The sequence below is a fragment of the Hyla sarda genome, chromosome 8 (assembly GCF_029499605.1).
Source record: "Hyla sarda isolate aHylSar1 chromosome 8, aHylSar1.hap1, whole genome shotgun sequence".
Lineage (NCBI taxonomy): Eukaryota > Metazoa > Chordata > Amphibia > Anura > Hylidae > Hyla > Hyla sarda.
The window spans coordinates 224,328,745-224,346,019 of record NC_079196.1 but is presented as its reverse complement, the minus strand read 5'-3'; the positions used below and the strand labels follow the sequence as shown (position 1 = coordinate 224,346,019).

Sequence of the window (17,275 nt, the reverse complement as noted above, 5' to 3'; positions counted from 1 at the left end):
CTACACTAATACAGACCCCAGACCAGACTTTTTACAATTTTTAAGACCACACTCAGGCCTCTAATCTATAAAACCAGACCTCAGACCAGATTCCTAATATATACTCCCAATAAACATATACAAACCATATATAAAAAAAACAGGCAGAAAGAGGAACTGCAAAAAAAAAAAAAACAACAACATTTGGAAATACATGAACCGAACATTAAAATGAAGTCACGTAACAGGAGGAACAAGGACTCAACACTCCCCATAAACATCAAGGAATAAACATATCAAAGATTCATCACAACAAGAAAAAAAATGTCGTAAGAGAGTGTGGAGCAAGTGTTAGTTTGTGTAACCCTCTTGGGAAATGTAACGCGCCTTCATTTTCACTTTGCTGTTTTTTTTTTTTTGTTCTTTGAAGTGACTGAAACCGAAAAGGAAAGTGAGCAGGTGGAGCTGAGTACCTGCGAGACCGTCCTGGACAGGAAGCTGGATAAGGTCATCGACTGGATCAGCAAAGTGGAAGGCAAACTGTCAGAGGTGACCAGGAGCTGTGCCGCCAGGCAGGACAAGACGCGTGGAAACTGATTTCAGCACATTTTGTTTTTTTTTAGCTTTTTCTCTGCTTGACGCATTTAGAGACCTCTCCTTATTCAGGGGCCTCACTTGCTAAAGGTGGCAGAACTGTGTGCCGACAGTTATCTCTCCCGTCCTTCTCCGTACACCTGGATGAATGTTCATGTGTAGTCTATGGAGAAGGGAGGGGTAAGCTCTTACACTGCTTTACGCATTTTGAGACCTCTCCTTATTCAGGGGCCTCACTTGCTAAAGGTGGCCGAACTGTATGCTGACAGTTATCTCTCCCGTCCTTCTCCGTACACATGGATGAATGTTCATGTGTAGTCTATGGAGAAGAGAGGCCTAAGCTCTTACTCAGCTTGATGCATTTTGAGTCCTCTCCATAATAACATTCAGGGGCCTCCCTTATTAAAGGTGGCCGAACTGTTGTCCGACAGCTCCCATTTCTCCCGTCCTTACCTATACACATAGATGAATGTTCATGTGTAGTCTATGGAAAAGGGAGGGGTAAGCCGCAGCCATCCCAGAATAGCTCTCCTTACCTCACTAAGGTATATGGCAGCCTCTTTACTCTCCCCCGACAGATGATGTTGGTGGAGTGAAGAGTTGGGTATGCTAGATTTTGTGCCGATAAACCCTTCTCTCCATAACATCATCTGTCACAAGAGAGTCGGGAGGCCGCCATACACCTTAGAGAGGCAGCGGAAGATAATTTAACTTTAGTATAAGGCAGTGTTTTCTCAACCGGTGTGCATCCAGCCATTGCAAAACTACAACTTCCAGCATACCCGGACAGCCAACGGCTGTCCGGGCATGCTGGGAGTTGTAGTTTTGCAACAGCTGGAGACACAACAGTTGGAAAGCACTGGTATAAGGTCACCTTAAAGGGGCACTCCCATCTCAACCAATATAGTTAAACTTGTAGGACACGTTCCTTTAGCAAATATCCCTCCTTCTCCTAATATTCCTGCTCCTTTTTCTTTCCTTGCTGACAGCTCATTGCCTAGGTTACCGACATCTGCTCCACTCTAGAAGCGTGGTCAGGCTATCAATATATATATATCTATATATATATATATATATATATATATATATATATATATATATACACACACACACACACATATATAGCTACACACATACCAATCAGACCATAAATATATGTGCATTTACACTGGCATTCCCAACTTCTTCTTCCAGAGAGGAGCGATGGTCGGTAACCTAGACAAGGAGCTGTCAACAATTGAAGGAAAGGAGCAGGAATATTAGGAGGAGAAGGCAAATTTGCTAAACAAATGTATTTACAAAAATATTAAACTTGACGTGCCCTACAAGTTTAAATTTGTTAGTTGGGATAGGAATACCAACCAATCAGAGCACAGCTTTCATTTTTCCACAGCTGTTTAAAAGATGAAAGATGCATTCTAATTGGTTGGGATTCCATGGCATTTTGTTGGCTTTTCTGGGCAGGTTGGGTTTCAAATATAGAGGTATAGATATTGCTTTACAGCTGCTTTATAGTGTTTTCTGTCCCTGGAAATGCTGGGTAATAGATTTGACAGTAGTCGTTACCCAGCTTTCCTGGAGTCCCGAATGCTAGAACATAGAATGTATTTGTCATTCATGGACTGTAGGAAAGCTGGGTTACAGCTACACTATGGCATGCCGCACTCGCCGATGTGCTCTCCACTGCTGGGGTTTGTAAACTTACGCAATAAAGAAAAAACTAAAAAATTACGCTGTCTCTGTGTGTATTGATGTACGTCGCGTCCTATACTTTTCTACGATGGTCTGATAATCCCGAATGTCGCATCGTCCGGGTCCCATAGATACTGGGATAAAGGAGTTTAGATGATTTTTTTTAGTTTACTATAATACATGGAAGCCGTGTTGGTTTATAACCAGACATGAAAATTTTAGTTTTTTGTTTTTTTTTTAGCAAAAATGCTGCGTCCAGATGTTTCTTTAAAAAAAATCCTTGAGTCACATGATGAATGAATCACGTGAACTAAAATGAGAAAAATGCAGGTAGAAAAAAAGTGCCAAGATGTAGGAAATTTACTTACCTGAAATTTTCATTTCCTTGAGTCCGAAGGCAGCACATAAATGGGTTATACGTCTCTGCTTACCTGGGTAGAGGTTAACTAGCAGAAAGCAAGGAATAGTTTCATGAACTGACCAATGACATGTTAGGTTAGGGAAAGACCCCTTGAACAGAACACACCCACATGTATCGTATGCAGTCATACATGATTTATTGGGAGGGATTTTTGTGCTGCCTTCAGACTCAAGGAAATGAAAATTTCAGGTAAGTAATTTTTTTTCTTCCTTATCGTCCTGAGGCAGCACAGCTATCCAAAGCAATAGAAAGTAAGGGTCTGTTTGCGAGGCAGAATTTCTGCAAGTGAAATTCTGCCTCAAATGAAAGCCCAATACACCTGCGGAAATTCTACCGTGTGAATAGACCCTAAGTAAGGGAGGGTACTAAAGACCATTTGCCAAATGCCGATCCCTCGGAACACATGTGTCAAGTCTGTGGTGTGTCAAGTCTGTGGTGTTCACGAGGTTATACTCTAATCTAGCATGTCATTGGTCAGTTCATTAACTATTCTTTGTTTACTGCTAGTTAACCCTATTTTACCTGGGTAGTAATCAGGGAGGTATACCTATTTGTGTGCTGTAGATGACTATGCTAAAATATGCGATGTGGCGTTGGCGTAAAAAACAAGTCTCATATGGGTCTATAAGGGGAAATTAAAAGCGTTAAGGGCTTTAAAAGGCAAGGAGGGGAGTTCAAAGACCCCAAAATGAAAAATCGCTGCGTCCTTTGGGGTTCAGACCCAGTTTTTAGAGAAAAAAAAAACACAAAATCTGCATCTTGGTAGTAAAAGATGAGGGGAAAGCTTTTTTGGCTTATATAAAATTTTCTTTATATCTATCTATCTATCTATCTATCTATATATATATATATATATATATATATATATATATATATATATAAAAATATATATATATTTATAATTATTATTATTTTTTTTTTTTACAAAAATGCTTGGTGAGGTCTGGAGATGAAAGGGTTACAGTCACACTCTTTGGCTACAATATGGAAAAAACTGGACCGCCGTGCGGCTTTGGCGCAGTTATCAAACTAATAGTTATTGGTTTTTGGGTAAAGTACGATCTTTATCTGCCAAACTGTGCATATGAGAACAATGTGAGAATTGCACATTTTATATAAGGTAACAGTTATACTCAAATGTTATTGTCTACATCAGTGTATGCCAAGCAGGGTGCCTCCAGCTGTGGAAAAACTACACTCCCATACAATGATTACCACTGACTAATAACACTATATTTCTTACTGAATAAAATAAACTATACTAAAGACAAAATTCCCAAATACATTCACCATACAGAGGTAAATATCAGCTGTGATTATATACAGAACCATATAGAGATATATACCAGCTGTACACAGGATCTGTATACCATGTAAGTGATTATATACAGGACCATATAGAGGTGTATACCAGCTGTACATGGGCTCTATATACCGTATAAGTGATGATATACAGGACCATATAGAGGTATATACCAGTTGTACATGGGCTCTGTATACCGTATAAGTGATGATATACAGGACCATGTACAGTGGGGATCAAAAGTTTGGGCACCCCAGGTAAAAAAAATTATTTATGTGCATAAAGAAGCCAAGGAAAGATGGAAAAATCTCCAAAAGGCATCAAATTACAGATTAGACATTCTTATAATATGTCACCAAAAGTTACATTTTATTTCCATCATTTACACTTTCAAAATAACAGAAAACAAAAAAATGGCATCTGCAAAAGTTTGGGCACCCTGCAGAATTTATTTACATGCACTGCCCCTATGCAAAGCTGAGACCTGCCAGTGTCATGGATTGTTCTCAATCATCATCTGGGAAGACCAGGTGATGTCAGTCTCAAAGGTTTTAACCCCTTAAGGACTCAGGGTTTTTCCGTTTTTGCACTTTCGTTTTTTACTCCTTACCTTTTAAAAATCATAACCCTTTCAATTTTCCACCTAAAAATCCATATTATGGCTTAGTTTTGCGTCGCCAATTCTACTTTGCAGTGACATTAGTCATTTTACCCAAAAATGCACGGCGAAACGGAAAAAAAAATCATTGTGCGACAAAATCGAAGAAAAAATGCCATTTTGTAACTTTTGGGGGCTTCCGTTTCTACGCAGTGCATATTTCGGTAAAAATTACACCTTATCATTATTCTGTAGGTCCATACGGTTAAAATGATTCCCTACTTATATAGGTTTGATTTTGTCGCACTTCTGGAAAAAATCATAACTACATGCAGGAAAATGTATACGTTTAAAAATGTCTTCTTCTGACCCCTATAACTTTTTTTTATTTTTCCACGTACAGAGCGGTAGGAGGACTCACTTTTTGCGCCGTGATCTGAAGTTTTTATCGGTATGATTTTTGTTTTGATTGGACTTTTTGATCACTTTTTATTCATTTTTTAATGGTATAAAAAGTGACCAAAAATGCTCTTTTTTTTTACTTTGGAATTTTTTTGCGCGTACGCCATTGACCGTGCGGTTTAATTAATGATATATTTTTATAGTTCGGACATTTACGCACGCGGTAATACCACATATGTTTATTTTTTTTTTTTTTACACTGTTTTATTTTTTTTATGGGAAAAGGGGGGTGATTCAAACTTTTATTAGGGAAGGGGTTAAATGACCTTTATTAACACTTTTTTTTTACATTTTTTTTGCAGTGTTATAGGTCCCATATGGACCTATAACACTGCACACACTGATCTCTTATACTGATCATTGTTATCCCATAGGGACCTATAACACTGCACACACTGATCTCTTATACTGATCATTGTTATCCCATAGGGACCTATAACACTGCACACACTGATCTCTTATACTGATCATTGTTATCCCATAGGGACCTATAACACTGCACACACTGATCTCTTATACTGATCAGTGTTTTCCCATAGGGACCTATAACACTGCACACACTGATCTCATATACTGATCATTGTTATCCCATAGGGACCTATAACACTGCACACACTGATCTCTTATACTGATCAGTGTTTTCCCATAGGGACCTATAACACTGCACACACTGATCTCTTACACAGATCACAGGCGTGTATTAACACGCCTGTGATCAGTGTTATCGGCGCTTGACTGCTCCTGTCTGGATCTCAGGCACGGAGCAGTCATTCGCTGATCGGACACCGAGGAGGCAGGTAAGGGCCCTCCCAATGTCCTGCCAGCTGTTCGGGACGCCGCGATTTCACCGTGGCGGTCCCGAACAGCCCGACTGAGCAGCCGGGTCACTTTCACTTTAGCTTTAGAAGCGGCGGTCAGCTTTGACCGCTGCTTCTAAAGGGTTAATACCGCACATCGCCGCGATCGGCGATGTGTGGTATTAGCCGCGGGTCCCGGCCGTTGATGAGTGCCGGGACCGGCGCGATATGATCCGGTATCGCGGCGCGATCCCGCTTGATATCGCGGGAGCCGGCGCAGAACGTAAATATACGTCCTGCGTCGTTAAGGGGATAAATGCCCAGACTCATCTGACCTTGCCCCAACAATCAGCACCATGGGTTCTTCTAAGCAGTTGTCTAGAAATCTGAAACTGAAAATAGTTGACGCTAACAAAGCTGGAGAAGTCAATAAGAAGATAGAAAAACGTTTTCAGATGTCAATATCCTCTGTTCGGCATGTAATTAAGAAATGGCAGTCATCAGGAATAGTGGAAGTTAAAGCAAGATCTGGAAGACCAAGAAAAATATCAGACAGAACAGCTCACAGGATTGTGAGAAAAACAATTCAAAACCCACGTTTGACTGCCAATCCCTCCAGAAAGATCTGGCAGACTGTCAGGATCCGGACTGGTATCCAGGGAGGACACAGGTGGTGGATCGATCCTCTGTGTCAGTGAGGTGATGGCGTGGGCCGTACCAGGGGATCGGAATCTAAGAGGTTACTGGTTTTCACCAGAGCCCGCCGCAAAGCGGGATGGACTTGCTGTGGCAGGTAACCCCCAGGTCGTTCCAGCCGATAGCGACTCAACCTCACTGACTGCTGAGTCAGGCGCGGTACACAAGGATTAGGCAAAGGCAAGTTCAGACGTAGCAGAAGGTCGGGACAGGCGGCAACGGTTCGTAGTCAAGGGCAACGGCAAGGGTCTGGATACACAGGCAATGGACACACGGGAACGCTTTCACTGGCACAAGGCAACAAGATCCGGCAGGGACAGGAAGGGGAAGTGGACTTTTATAATGTAGGGAGTGCTTGGAACTAATTGGGCAAGGCATCAATCAATGGTGCACTGGCCCTTTAAATCTGAGAGACCCGGCGCGCGCGCCCTAGAGAGTGGGGCCGCGCACGCCGGGACTGAGCAGGAGCACGGGGCAGGTGAGAAACATGGGGCGCGATCCGAGAGCGGGCACTTCCCGTGCCTCGGATCGCGTCCCCTCCAGTGACATGGGAGCGGCGCTCGCGGTCAGCGGTGCTGACCGGAGTGCTGCATGCAGAGGAACGCCGTGAGCGCTCCGGGGAGGCAGCGGGACCCGGAGCGCTCGGCGTGACACAGACACTGGAGTTGTGTTACATTATTCCACTATAAAGAGATACTTGTACAAATATGGTCTCCATGGAAGAGTCATCAGAAGAAAACCTCTGCTACGTCCTCACCACAAAAATCAGCGTTTAAACTTTGCAAATGAACATATAGACAAGCCTGATGCATTTTGGAAACAAGTTCTGTGGACTGATGAGGTTAAAATTTTACTTTTTGGCTGGAAAGAGCAAAGTACGTGTTACGCCGAGCGCTCTGGGTCCCCGCTCCTCCCCGGAGCGCTCGCAACATCCTCGCAATTGCAGCGCCCCGGTCAGACCTGCTGACCGGGTGCGCTGCGATACCTCTCCCAGCCGGGATGCGATTCGCGATGCGGGTGGCGCCCGCTCGCGATGCGCGCCCCGGCTCCCGTACCTGACTCGCTCTTAGTCGGTCCTGTCCCGGCGCGCGCGGCCCCGCTCCTTAGGGCGCGCGCGCGCCGGGTCTCTGCGATTTAAAGGGCCACTGCGCCGCTGATTGGCCCAGTTGGCTTAATTAGTGTGTTCACCTGTGCACTCCCTATTTATACCTCACTTCCCCTGCACTCCCTCGCCGGATCTTGTTGCCTTAGTGCCTAGTGAAAGCGTTTCCCTGTGTGTTCCTAGCCTGTGTTCCAGACCTCCTGCCGTTGCCCCTGACTACGATCCTTGCTGCCTGCCCCGACCTTCTGCTACGTCCGACCTTGCTCTTGTCTACTCCCTTGTACCGCGCCTATCTTCAGCAGTCAGAGAGGTTGAGCCGTTGCTGGTGGATACGACCTGGTTGCTACCGCCGCTGCAAGACCATCCCGCTTTGCGGCGGGCTCTGGTGAATACCAGTAGCAACTTAGAACCGGTCCACCAGCACGGTCCACGCCAATCCCTCTCTGGCACAGAGGATCCACCACCTGCCAGCCGAACCGTGACAGTACGTTTGGAGAAGAAGGGGAACAGAATTCAATGAAAAGAACCTCTGTCCAACTGTTAAGCATGGGGGTGGATCAATCATGCTTTGGGGTTGTATTGCAGCCAGTGGCACAGGGAACATCTCATGATTAGAAGGAAAAATGGATTCAATAAAATTTCAGCAAATTTTGGATGCTAACTTGATACCATCTGTGAAAAAGCTGAAGTTAAAGAGAGGATGGCTTCTACAAATGGATAATGATCCTAAACACACCTCGAAATCCACGGGGGATTACATCAAGAGGCGTAAACTGAAGGTTTTGTCATGGCCTTCACAATCTCCTGACCTCAACATAATTGAAAATCTATGGATAGACCTTGAAAGAGCAGTGCGTGACAGACAGCCCAGAAATCTCAAAGAACTGGAAGACTTTTGTAAGGAAGAATGGGCAAAGATACCTCAAACCAGAATTGAAAGACTCTTGGCTGGCTACAAAAAGCGTTTATAAGCTGTGATACTTGCCAAAGGGGGCAGTACAAGATATTAATTCTGCAGGGTGCCCAAACTTTTGCAGACACCATTTTTTTGTTTTCTGTTATTTTGAAAGTGTAAATGATGGAAATAAAATGTAACTTTTGTTGACATATTATAAGAATGTCTAATCTGTAATTTGATGCCTTTTGGAGATTTTTCCATCTTTCCTTGGCTTCTTTATGCACATTAATACAAATTGTTACCTGGGGTGCCCAAACTTTTGATCCCCACTGTAGAGGTAGTGGGCAGCAAAACCTACTAAAGCAAATCTGCAGCAGAAAATAGGCATGTGTGAACATAGACATAAAATGACATCTAGGTACTCACAGATGGCGTCCTTTCTGATCCGCGGCATCCTCTTTCCTTTTCTTCTCCATTCAGATCAGACCAAGATGACGACCTCTTCTAGCCAAAACTTCATCTCTTCGGCATCTGCAGGACAAACATGTTAGACTACAAAAATATTTTTATAAAAATGCCCCCTTGGTGTCCTGCTCAGTAAAAATGGGCACGTAGGTAGCCAAGTAGCCAGGTATGTAGGTAGGTAACTAGCCAGGTGGTTAGGTAGGCAGTTTTTTAGGTAAGTAGTCAGGTATGTAGCTAGGCAGTTAGGTAGGTATGTATGTAGATAAGTTAGGAAGCCCAGTATGACAGTAGGTGAGTGTTTCCCAACCAGGGTGCCTTCAGCTTTTGCAAAACTATAACTCTCAGTATGCTCAAACAGCCTTTGGCTGTCTAGGCATGCTGGGAGTTGTAGTTTTGCAACATCTGGAGGCCCCCTGGTTGTGATACACTACCTTGGAAGGCTTCAAAGGCAGCGTTCCTCAACTAATATACCTCAAGCTGTTGCAAAACTACAACTCTCAGTTTGCTCAAACAGCCTATGCCTGTCTGGGCATGCTGGGAGTTGTAGTTTTGTAACACCTGGAGGCACCCTGGTTGTGGAACATTGTCTTGGGAGCCTTTTTATTATGTAGTGTTTTTTTACTACCAAGTTGCCTCTAGATGTTCCAGCAATCCCAGTCTGGTCATGCTGAGAGTTGTAGTTTTCCTACATCTACAGAGGAACATAACATGGCAGTGGGGTCTTGGTGTGGCCCAGACCTCTACTCCATCTCTTCACCATGTGGATCAATGTAGTCAGCATAGTTCAATCACATTAGGTAGGCAGCATAGTTTCCCCACATTAGGTAGCAGTTTCCCCACATAAGGTAGCAGTTTCCCCACATTAGGTTGCATAGTTTTCCAATATTAGGTAGCAGTTTTTCCACATTAGCAAGCAAATTCCCCACATTAGGTAGCAGTTTACCTACATTAGGAAGCAGTTTACCCACAATGGGAGCCTAGATTCCCCACATTAGGTAGCAGTTTCCCCACACTAGGTAGCATACTTTCTCCACATTAGGTAGCAGTTTAACCACATTAGGTAGGCAGCATAGTTTCCCCACATTAGGTAGCAGTTTCCCCACATTAATATTAGCAGTTTCCCCACATTAGGAAGCAGTTTCCCCACATTAGGAAGCAGTTTACCCACATTAGGAATCAGTTTTGCCCACACTAGTTAGCAGTTTCCCCACAGTAGGTAGCAGTTTCCCTACATTAGGTAGAAGTTTCCCCACATTAGGTAACAGTTTCCCCACATTAGGAAGCAGTTTCCCCACATAAGTTAGCAGTTTACCCACATTAGGTAGCATAGTTTCCCCGCATTAGGTATCAGTTTCCTCACTTTAGGTAGCATAGTTTCCCCACATCAGGTAGCAGTTTCCCCACATTAGGAAACATACTTTCCCCTTTCCTCACAATAGGTAGCCGTTTACCAACATTAGGAAACAGTTTCCCCACATTAGGTAGCATAGTTTCCCCACATTTGGAAGCAGTTTCCTCACATTAGGTAGCATAGTTTCCCCACATTAGGTAGCAGTTTCCCCACATTACGAAACAGTTTCCTTACATTAGGTAGCATCATTTCTCCACATTAGGTAGCATAGTTTCCCCACTTTAGGTAGCTGTTTCCCCACATTAGGTAGCAGTTTCCCCACATTAGGTAGCAGTTTCATTACATTAGGTAGCAGTTTCTCCACATTAGGTAGCATAATTCCCCACATTAGGTAGCATAGTTCCCTCACATCTGGTAGCAGTTTCCCCACATTAGATTTCATAGTTTCCCCACATTAGGTAGCATAGTTTCCCCACATTAGGTAGCAGTTTCCCCACATATGGGAGCAGTTTCCTCACATTAGGTAGCATAGTTTCCCCCATTAGGTAGCAGTTTCCCCACATTAGGAGGGCAGCATAGTTTCCCTATATTAGGTAGCAGTTTCCCCACATTAGGTAGCAGTTTTCCCACATAAGGTAGCAGTTTCCCCACATTAGGTAGCATAGTTTCCTCACATTAGGTAGCAGTTTCCCTACATTAGGTAGCAGTTTCCTCACATTAGGTAGCATAGTTTTCCCACATTAGGCAACAGTTTCCCCATATTAGGTAGCATAGTTTGCCCACATTAGGTAGCATAGTTTCCCCAAATTAGATAGCAGTTTCCCCAAATTATGTAGCAGTTTCCCCATTGGGTAGCATCGTTTCCCCACATTAGGTAGCAGTTTCCCCATATTAGGCAGCATAGTTTGCCCACATTAGGTAGCATATTTTCCCCACAGTAGGTAGCAGTTTCCCCACATTAGGTAGCAGTTTCCCCACATCAGGTAGGCAGCATAGTTTCCCCACATTTGGTAGCAGTTTCCCCAAATTAGCTAGCAGTTTCCCCACATTAGGTAGCATAGGTTCCCCACAGTAGGTAGCATAGGTTCCCCACATTAGGTAGGCAGCATAGTTCCCCCACATTAGCTGTTTTCTCACATTAGGAAGCAGTTTCCCCGCATTAGGTAGCAGTTTCCCCATATTAGGCAGCATAGTTTGCCCACATTAGGTAGCATATTTTCCCCACATTAGGTAGCAGTTTCCCCACATTAGGTAGCAGATTCCCCACATCAGGTAGGCAGCATAGTTTCCCCACATTTGGTAGCAGTTTCCCCAAATTAGCTAGCAGTTTCCCCACATTAGGTAGCAGTTTCATTACATTAGGTAGCAGTTTCTCCACATTAGGTAGCATAATTCCCCACATTAGGTAGCATAGTTCCCCCACATCAGGTAGCAGTTTCCCCACATTAGATTTCATAGTTTCCCCACATTAGGTAGCATAGTTTCCCCACATTAGGTAGCAGTTTCCCCACATTAGGAAGCAGTTTCCTCACATTAGGTAGCATAGTTTCCCCCATTAGGTAGCAGTTTCCCCACATTAGGAGGGCAGCATAGTTTCCCTATATTAGGTAGCAGTTTCCCCACATTAGGTAGCAGTTTTCCCACATAAGGTAGCAGTTTCCCCACATTAGGTAGCATAGTTTCCTCACATTAGGTAGCAGTTTCCCTACATTAGGTAGCAGTTTTCTCACATTAGGTAGCATAGTTTTCCCACATTAGGCAACAGTTTCCCCATATTAGGCAGCATAGTTTGCCCACATTAGGTAGCATAGTTTCCCCAAATTAGATAGCAGTTTCCCCAAATTATGTAGCAGTTTCCCCATTGGGTAGCATCGTTTCCCCACATTAGGTAGCAGTTTCTCCATATTAGGCAGCATAGTTTGCCCACATTAGGCAGCATATTTTCCCCACATTAGGTAGCAGTTTCCCCACATTAGGTAGCAGATTCCCCACATCAGGTAGGCAGCATAGTTTCCCCACATTTGGTAGCAGTTTCCCCAAATTAGCTAGCAGTTTCCCCACATTGGGTAGCAGTTTCCCCACATTAGGTAGCATAGGTTCCCCACAGTAGGTAGCATAGGTTCCCCACATTAGGTAGGCAGCATAGTTCCCCCACATTAGCTGTTTTCTCACATTAGGAAGCAGTTTCCCCGCATTAGGTAGCAGTTTCCCCATATTAGGCAGCATAGTTTGCCCACATTAGGTAGCATATTTTCCCCACATTAGGTAGCAGTTTCCCCACATTAGGTAGCAGATTCCCCACATCAGGTAGGCAGCATAGTTTCCCCACATTTGGTAGCAGTTTCCCCAAATTAGCTAGCAGTTTCCCCACATTGGGTAGCAGTTTCCCCACATTAGGTAGCATAGGTTCCCCACATTAAGTAGGCAGCATAGTTTCCCCACATTAGCAGTTTTCTCACATTAGGAAGCAGTTTCCCCACATTAGGTAGCAGTTTCCCCACATTAAGTAGCATAGCCACCCCCCCCCCCCCGACATACACAGACACACACACACACACAAGTAAACACAGACAGACACACACACACTCACCTGGCAGCGCTTCTTTTCTCGGGGAGCTGGCCTGGCGAGCGACATCACGGACATCCTCCTGCGCGGGTCTGTGGAGGAACGCCAATTATGCGACATCTCCCGATAGACTCAGGATGGCCAGCAGACTCACTGCTATTGTGCTACTGCCGCTTTAAAACAGTGAGCAGTGGTGGCGCCGAGACACGGGGCTGCCCGTGCTGCAGGTTATCACTACCCCTAGGACATAGATACTGTAGAGTATTATCCCCCCTAGGACATGTGATGCTGCAGGTTATTACTCACCCCAGGACATATGATGCTGCAGGTTATTACTTCCTTTAGGACATATGATGCTGCAGGTTATTACTCCCTCTAAGACATATGATGCTGCAGGTTATTACTCCCCGAGGACATATGATGCTGCAGGTTATTACTCCCCCCAGGACAAATGATACTGCAGGTTATTACTCCCTCTAAGACATATGCTGCAGGTTATTACTCCCCCTAGGACATATGATGCTGCAGGTTATTACTCCTCCTAGAACATATGATGCTGTAGGTTATTACTCCCCCAGGACATATGATGCTGCAGGTTATTACTCCCCAAGGACAAATTATACTGCAGGTTATTACTCCCTCTAGGACATCTGATGCTGCAGGTTATTACTCCATCTAAGACATATGCTCTAGGACATCTGATGCTGCAGGTTATTACTCCCTCTATTATTACTCCCTCTAAGACATATGCTCCCCCTAGGACATATGATGCTGCAGGTTATTACTCCTCCTAGAACATATGATGCTGCAGGTTATTACTCCCTCTATGACATATGCTGCAGGTTATTACTCCCCCAGGACAAATGATACTGCAGGTTATTACTCCCTCTAGGACATCTGATGCTGCAGGTTATTACTCCCTCTAAGACATATGATGCTGCAGGTTATTACTCCCCCTAGGACATATGATTCTGCAGGTTATTACTCCCCCTAGGACTTATGATGCTGCAGGGTATTACTCCTCCTAGAACATATGATGCTGCAGGTTATTACTCCCTCTAACACATATGATGTTACAGGTTATTACTCCCTCTAAGACATATGCTGCAGGTTATTACTCCCCCAGGACAAATCATACTGCAGGTTATTACTCCCTCTAAGACATATGCTGCAGGTTATTGCTCTCCCTAGGACATAAAATGCTTCAGGTTATTACTCCCTTCAAGACATATGATGCTGCAGGTTATTACTCCTCCTAGGACTTGTGATTCGGCAGGTTGTTACTCCCCCCCGGGGCATATGATGCTGCATGTTATTACTCCCCCCCGGGGCATATGATGCTGCGTGTTACTTGCAGTCCTATGTAACACACATATAATGCATTGCATGTACTCCATGGGCAAAATACAAAAGAGTAAAAATACAAGAAAAAAGCTGAACGTGTGTGTAACAGACTGCACCGCAAACAAGATTTTAGCAAAAACACAAAATCAGTCTTTATTAATCACAAATAACAACCCGGCCATTTCAAGATTAAAATCAATTAAATTAAAAAATTAACGGGACGTAGGCCCAAAATACGGCCGTCCACCTATACAAGTAACCCAAACAGGTGACGAGTATATATTCAGTGTAATCATAATGCCTACTAGCCCCAATACCAATGTAATAGAATTCATAATGTACAGTGATCCCTCAACTTACAATGGCCTCAACATACAATAGTTTCAACATACAATGGTCTTTTCTGGACCAACGTAAATTGAAACCAGACTCAACATACAATGTACAGACAGTCCAGATCTGTGATACCTGTCAATGGCAGGAAGAACCAACCAATCAGAATGGGCATTCGCTGGTAAAACCCCTGTATTACTGAAGTGTATGCACTGACTGGTGTCTGGTAGCGCCTCCTACAGTACAGGGAGGTATTACATGTTCTGTACTCTTTACCTGTATTACTGAAGTGTATGCACTGACTGGTGTCTGGTAGCGCCCCCTACAGTACAGGGAGGTATTACATGTTCTGAACTCTTTACCTGTATTACTGAAGCGTATGCACTGACTGGTGTCTGGTAGCACCCCCTACAGTACAGAGAGGTATTACATGTTCTGTACTCTTTACCTGTATTACTGAAGTGTATATACTGACTGGTGTCTGGTAGCACCCCCTACATTACAGGGAGGTATTACATGTTGTGTACTCTTTACCTGTATTACTGAAGTGTATGCACTCACTGATGTCTGGTAGCGCACCCTACAGTACAGGGAGGTATTACATGTTCTGTACTCTTTACCTGTATTACTGAAGTGTATACACTGACTGGTGTCTGGTAGCGCCCCCTACAGTACAGGGCGGTATTACATGTTCTGTACTACCCTTTACCTGTATTACTGAAGTGTATGCACTGACTGGTGTCTGGTAGCGCCCCCTACAGTACAGGGAGGTATTACATGTTCTGTATTCTTTACCTGTATTACTGAAGCGTATGCACTGACTGGTGTCTGGTAGCGCCCCCTACAGTACAGGGAGGTATTACATGTTCTGTACTCTTTACCTGTATTACTGAAGTGTATGCACTGAGTGGTGTCTGGTAGCGCCCCCTACAGTACAGGGAGGTATTACATGTTCTGTACTCTTTACCTGTACCAGGGTTAGCTGCTCCTTTAGACACCAGGTGAGGGCCACTCCATTACTTTTTAGGATACTGTGTACTGTACAGGACCATGAAGAAGCTCCTGTCCTCTACATAGACCAGTGTTTCCCAAGCAGGGTGCCCCCAGCTGTTGCAAAACTACAACTCCCAGCATGCTCGGACAGCCTTTGGCTGTCCGGGCATGCTGAGAGTTGTAGTTTTGCAACAGCTGGAAGCTCCCTGCTTGGGAAACACTGACATAGACAGTGATTACAGCTTTATTACTTTTATATGTAAGGATTTGCTTTATCTATATTAGTTATCTGTTTATTTTTCTTTAATCCTCACTTTTTCCTATTTTCGGATGACATTTTGGTGGCTTTAGAACCAATTACCAGGTTTCCATAGTGTTCTGGTCTCAACATACAATGGTTTCAACATACAGTGGTCGTCCCGGAACCGATTAATATTGTAACTTGAGGGAGCACTGTCACAAAAAGATCATGTAAAAAAAAATAAAAGGAAAAAAGGAACAAATTCTGAATGATAAGAGTAAGACCTGTGCAGGGAAGGATGAGGGGGAGCAGCGTCACGTGTCGCCAGTACCTTGGCTACATTTTTTTGTTCTGTCGTGATACAGTTGGATAAGTATATATACAGTGATCCCTCGACTTATGATGGCCCCGACATATGATCATTTCAACATATGATGGCCTCTCAGAGCCCATCGTATGTTGAAGGCAGCCTCGACATATGATGCTGCTGTGTGTCGGGGCCATCGTACAAACAGCTATCTGACCGCGCTGACAACTTCACCATCTGACAGATAGTTGTATAATGTGCCCCGTGTGCCCCGTTCTGCCTCCTGTTACTCACATGCTGTCCTGCTAACTCATACAGGCTTCCACTGTGAGCTCCGTGTAAGCCCCGCCCCCCAGTGCAGCCATAGCCAATAGCCTGCAGCATCTTGCTGCAGGCATCCAATGAGCTGCTGGCTGCCCTCCCCTTCCTTTCCTATAGAGCTGTAGTCGGCAGGATGGTAATGGAGGACATTCTGTCCCCCCTGAAGGTATTTAAAGAACTGTACAGTACTGTATACAATGTCACACATCACATACAATATATATACACACTATACACCCCATACATCAATGTTTCCCTATCAGTGTGCCTCCAGCTGTTGCAAAACTATAACTCCCAGCATGCCCAGACAGTCAATGGCTGTACATGCATGCTGGGAGTTGTAGTTGTGCAACAGCTGGAGGCACCCTGGTTTGTTAAACCCTCCCCATACACTCCCCATACAATGGTCATCCCAGAACCAATTAGCAGTTTCCCATAGAGATATGTATTCAACATACAATGGTTCCGAGGCCCCAGAACCAATTACCATTTTTACATAGACATATGTACTCGACATATGATGGTTTCAACATATGATGGTTCTCCTGGAACCAATTAATATCATATGTTGAGGGACCACTGTGTATATATATATATATATATATATATATATATATATAGTCAGGACATTCTTCCAACATAGACAAGTGGACAGAGCCCTATCTGGGGTGTTACATAGGACTGCAGGTAACTGCGTTATCGCAATTGAAGCGTGACAATTTCAGCTCTGCTACATTAGGGGAAAGTTGAAGTTGTTTTTTATCAGTGTGGTGTCTCTGGTGTCAGCAATAGATAAGGTCAGAGAATTCATA

General features: G+C 44.1%; 1 long non-coding RNA gene across 1 annotated transcript; it reads right to left on the bottom strand.

Annotated features, from left to right (window-relative positions):
• Positions 1-756: 756 nt before the first annotated feature.
• Positions 757-1,926, bottom strand: LOC130284098 (uncharacterized). The gene is made up of 2 exons (XR_008846923.1): positions 1,255-1,926; positions 757-1,109 (listed from the first exon to the last, which is right to left on the bottom strand). It is a non-coding gene; the product is annotated as an uncharacterized LOC130284098 (long non-coding RNA).
• Between the last annotated feature and the right edge of the window lie 15,349 nt (positions 1,927-17,275).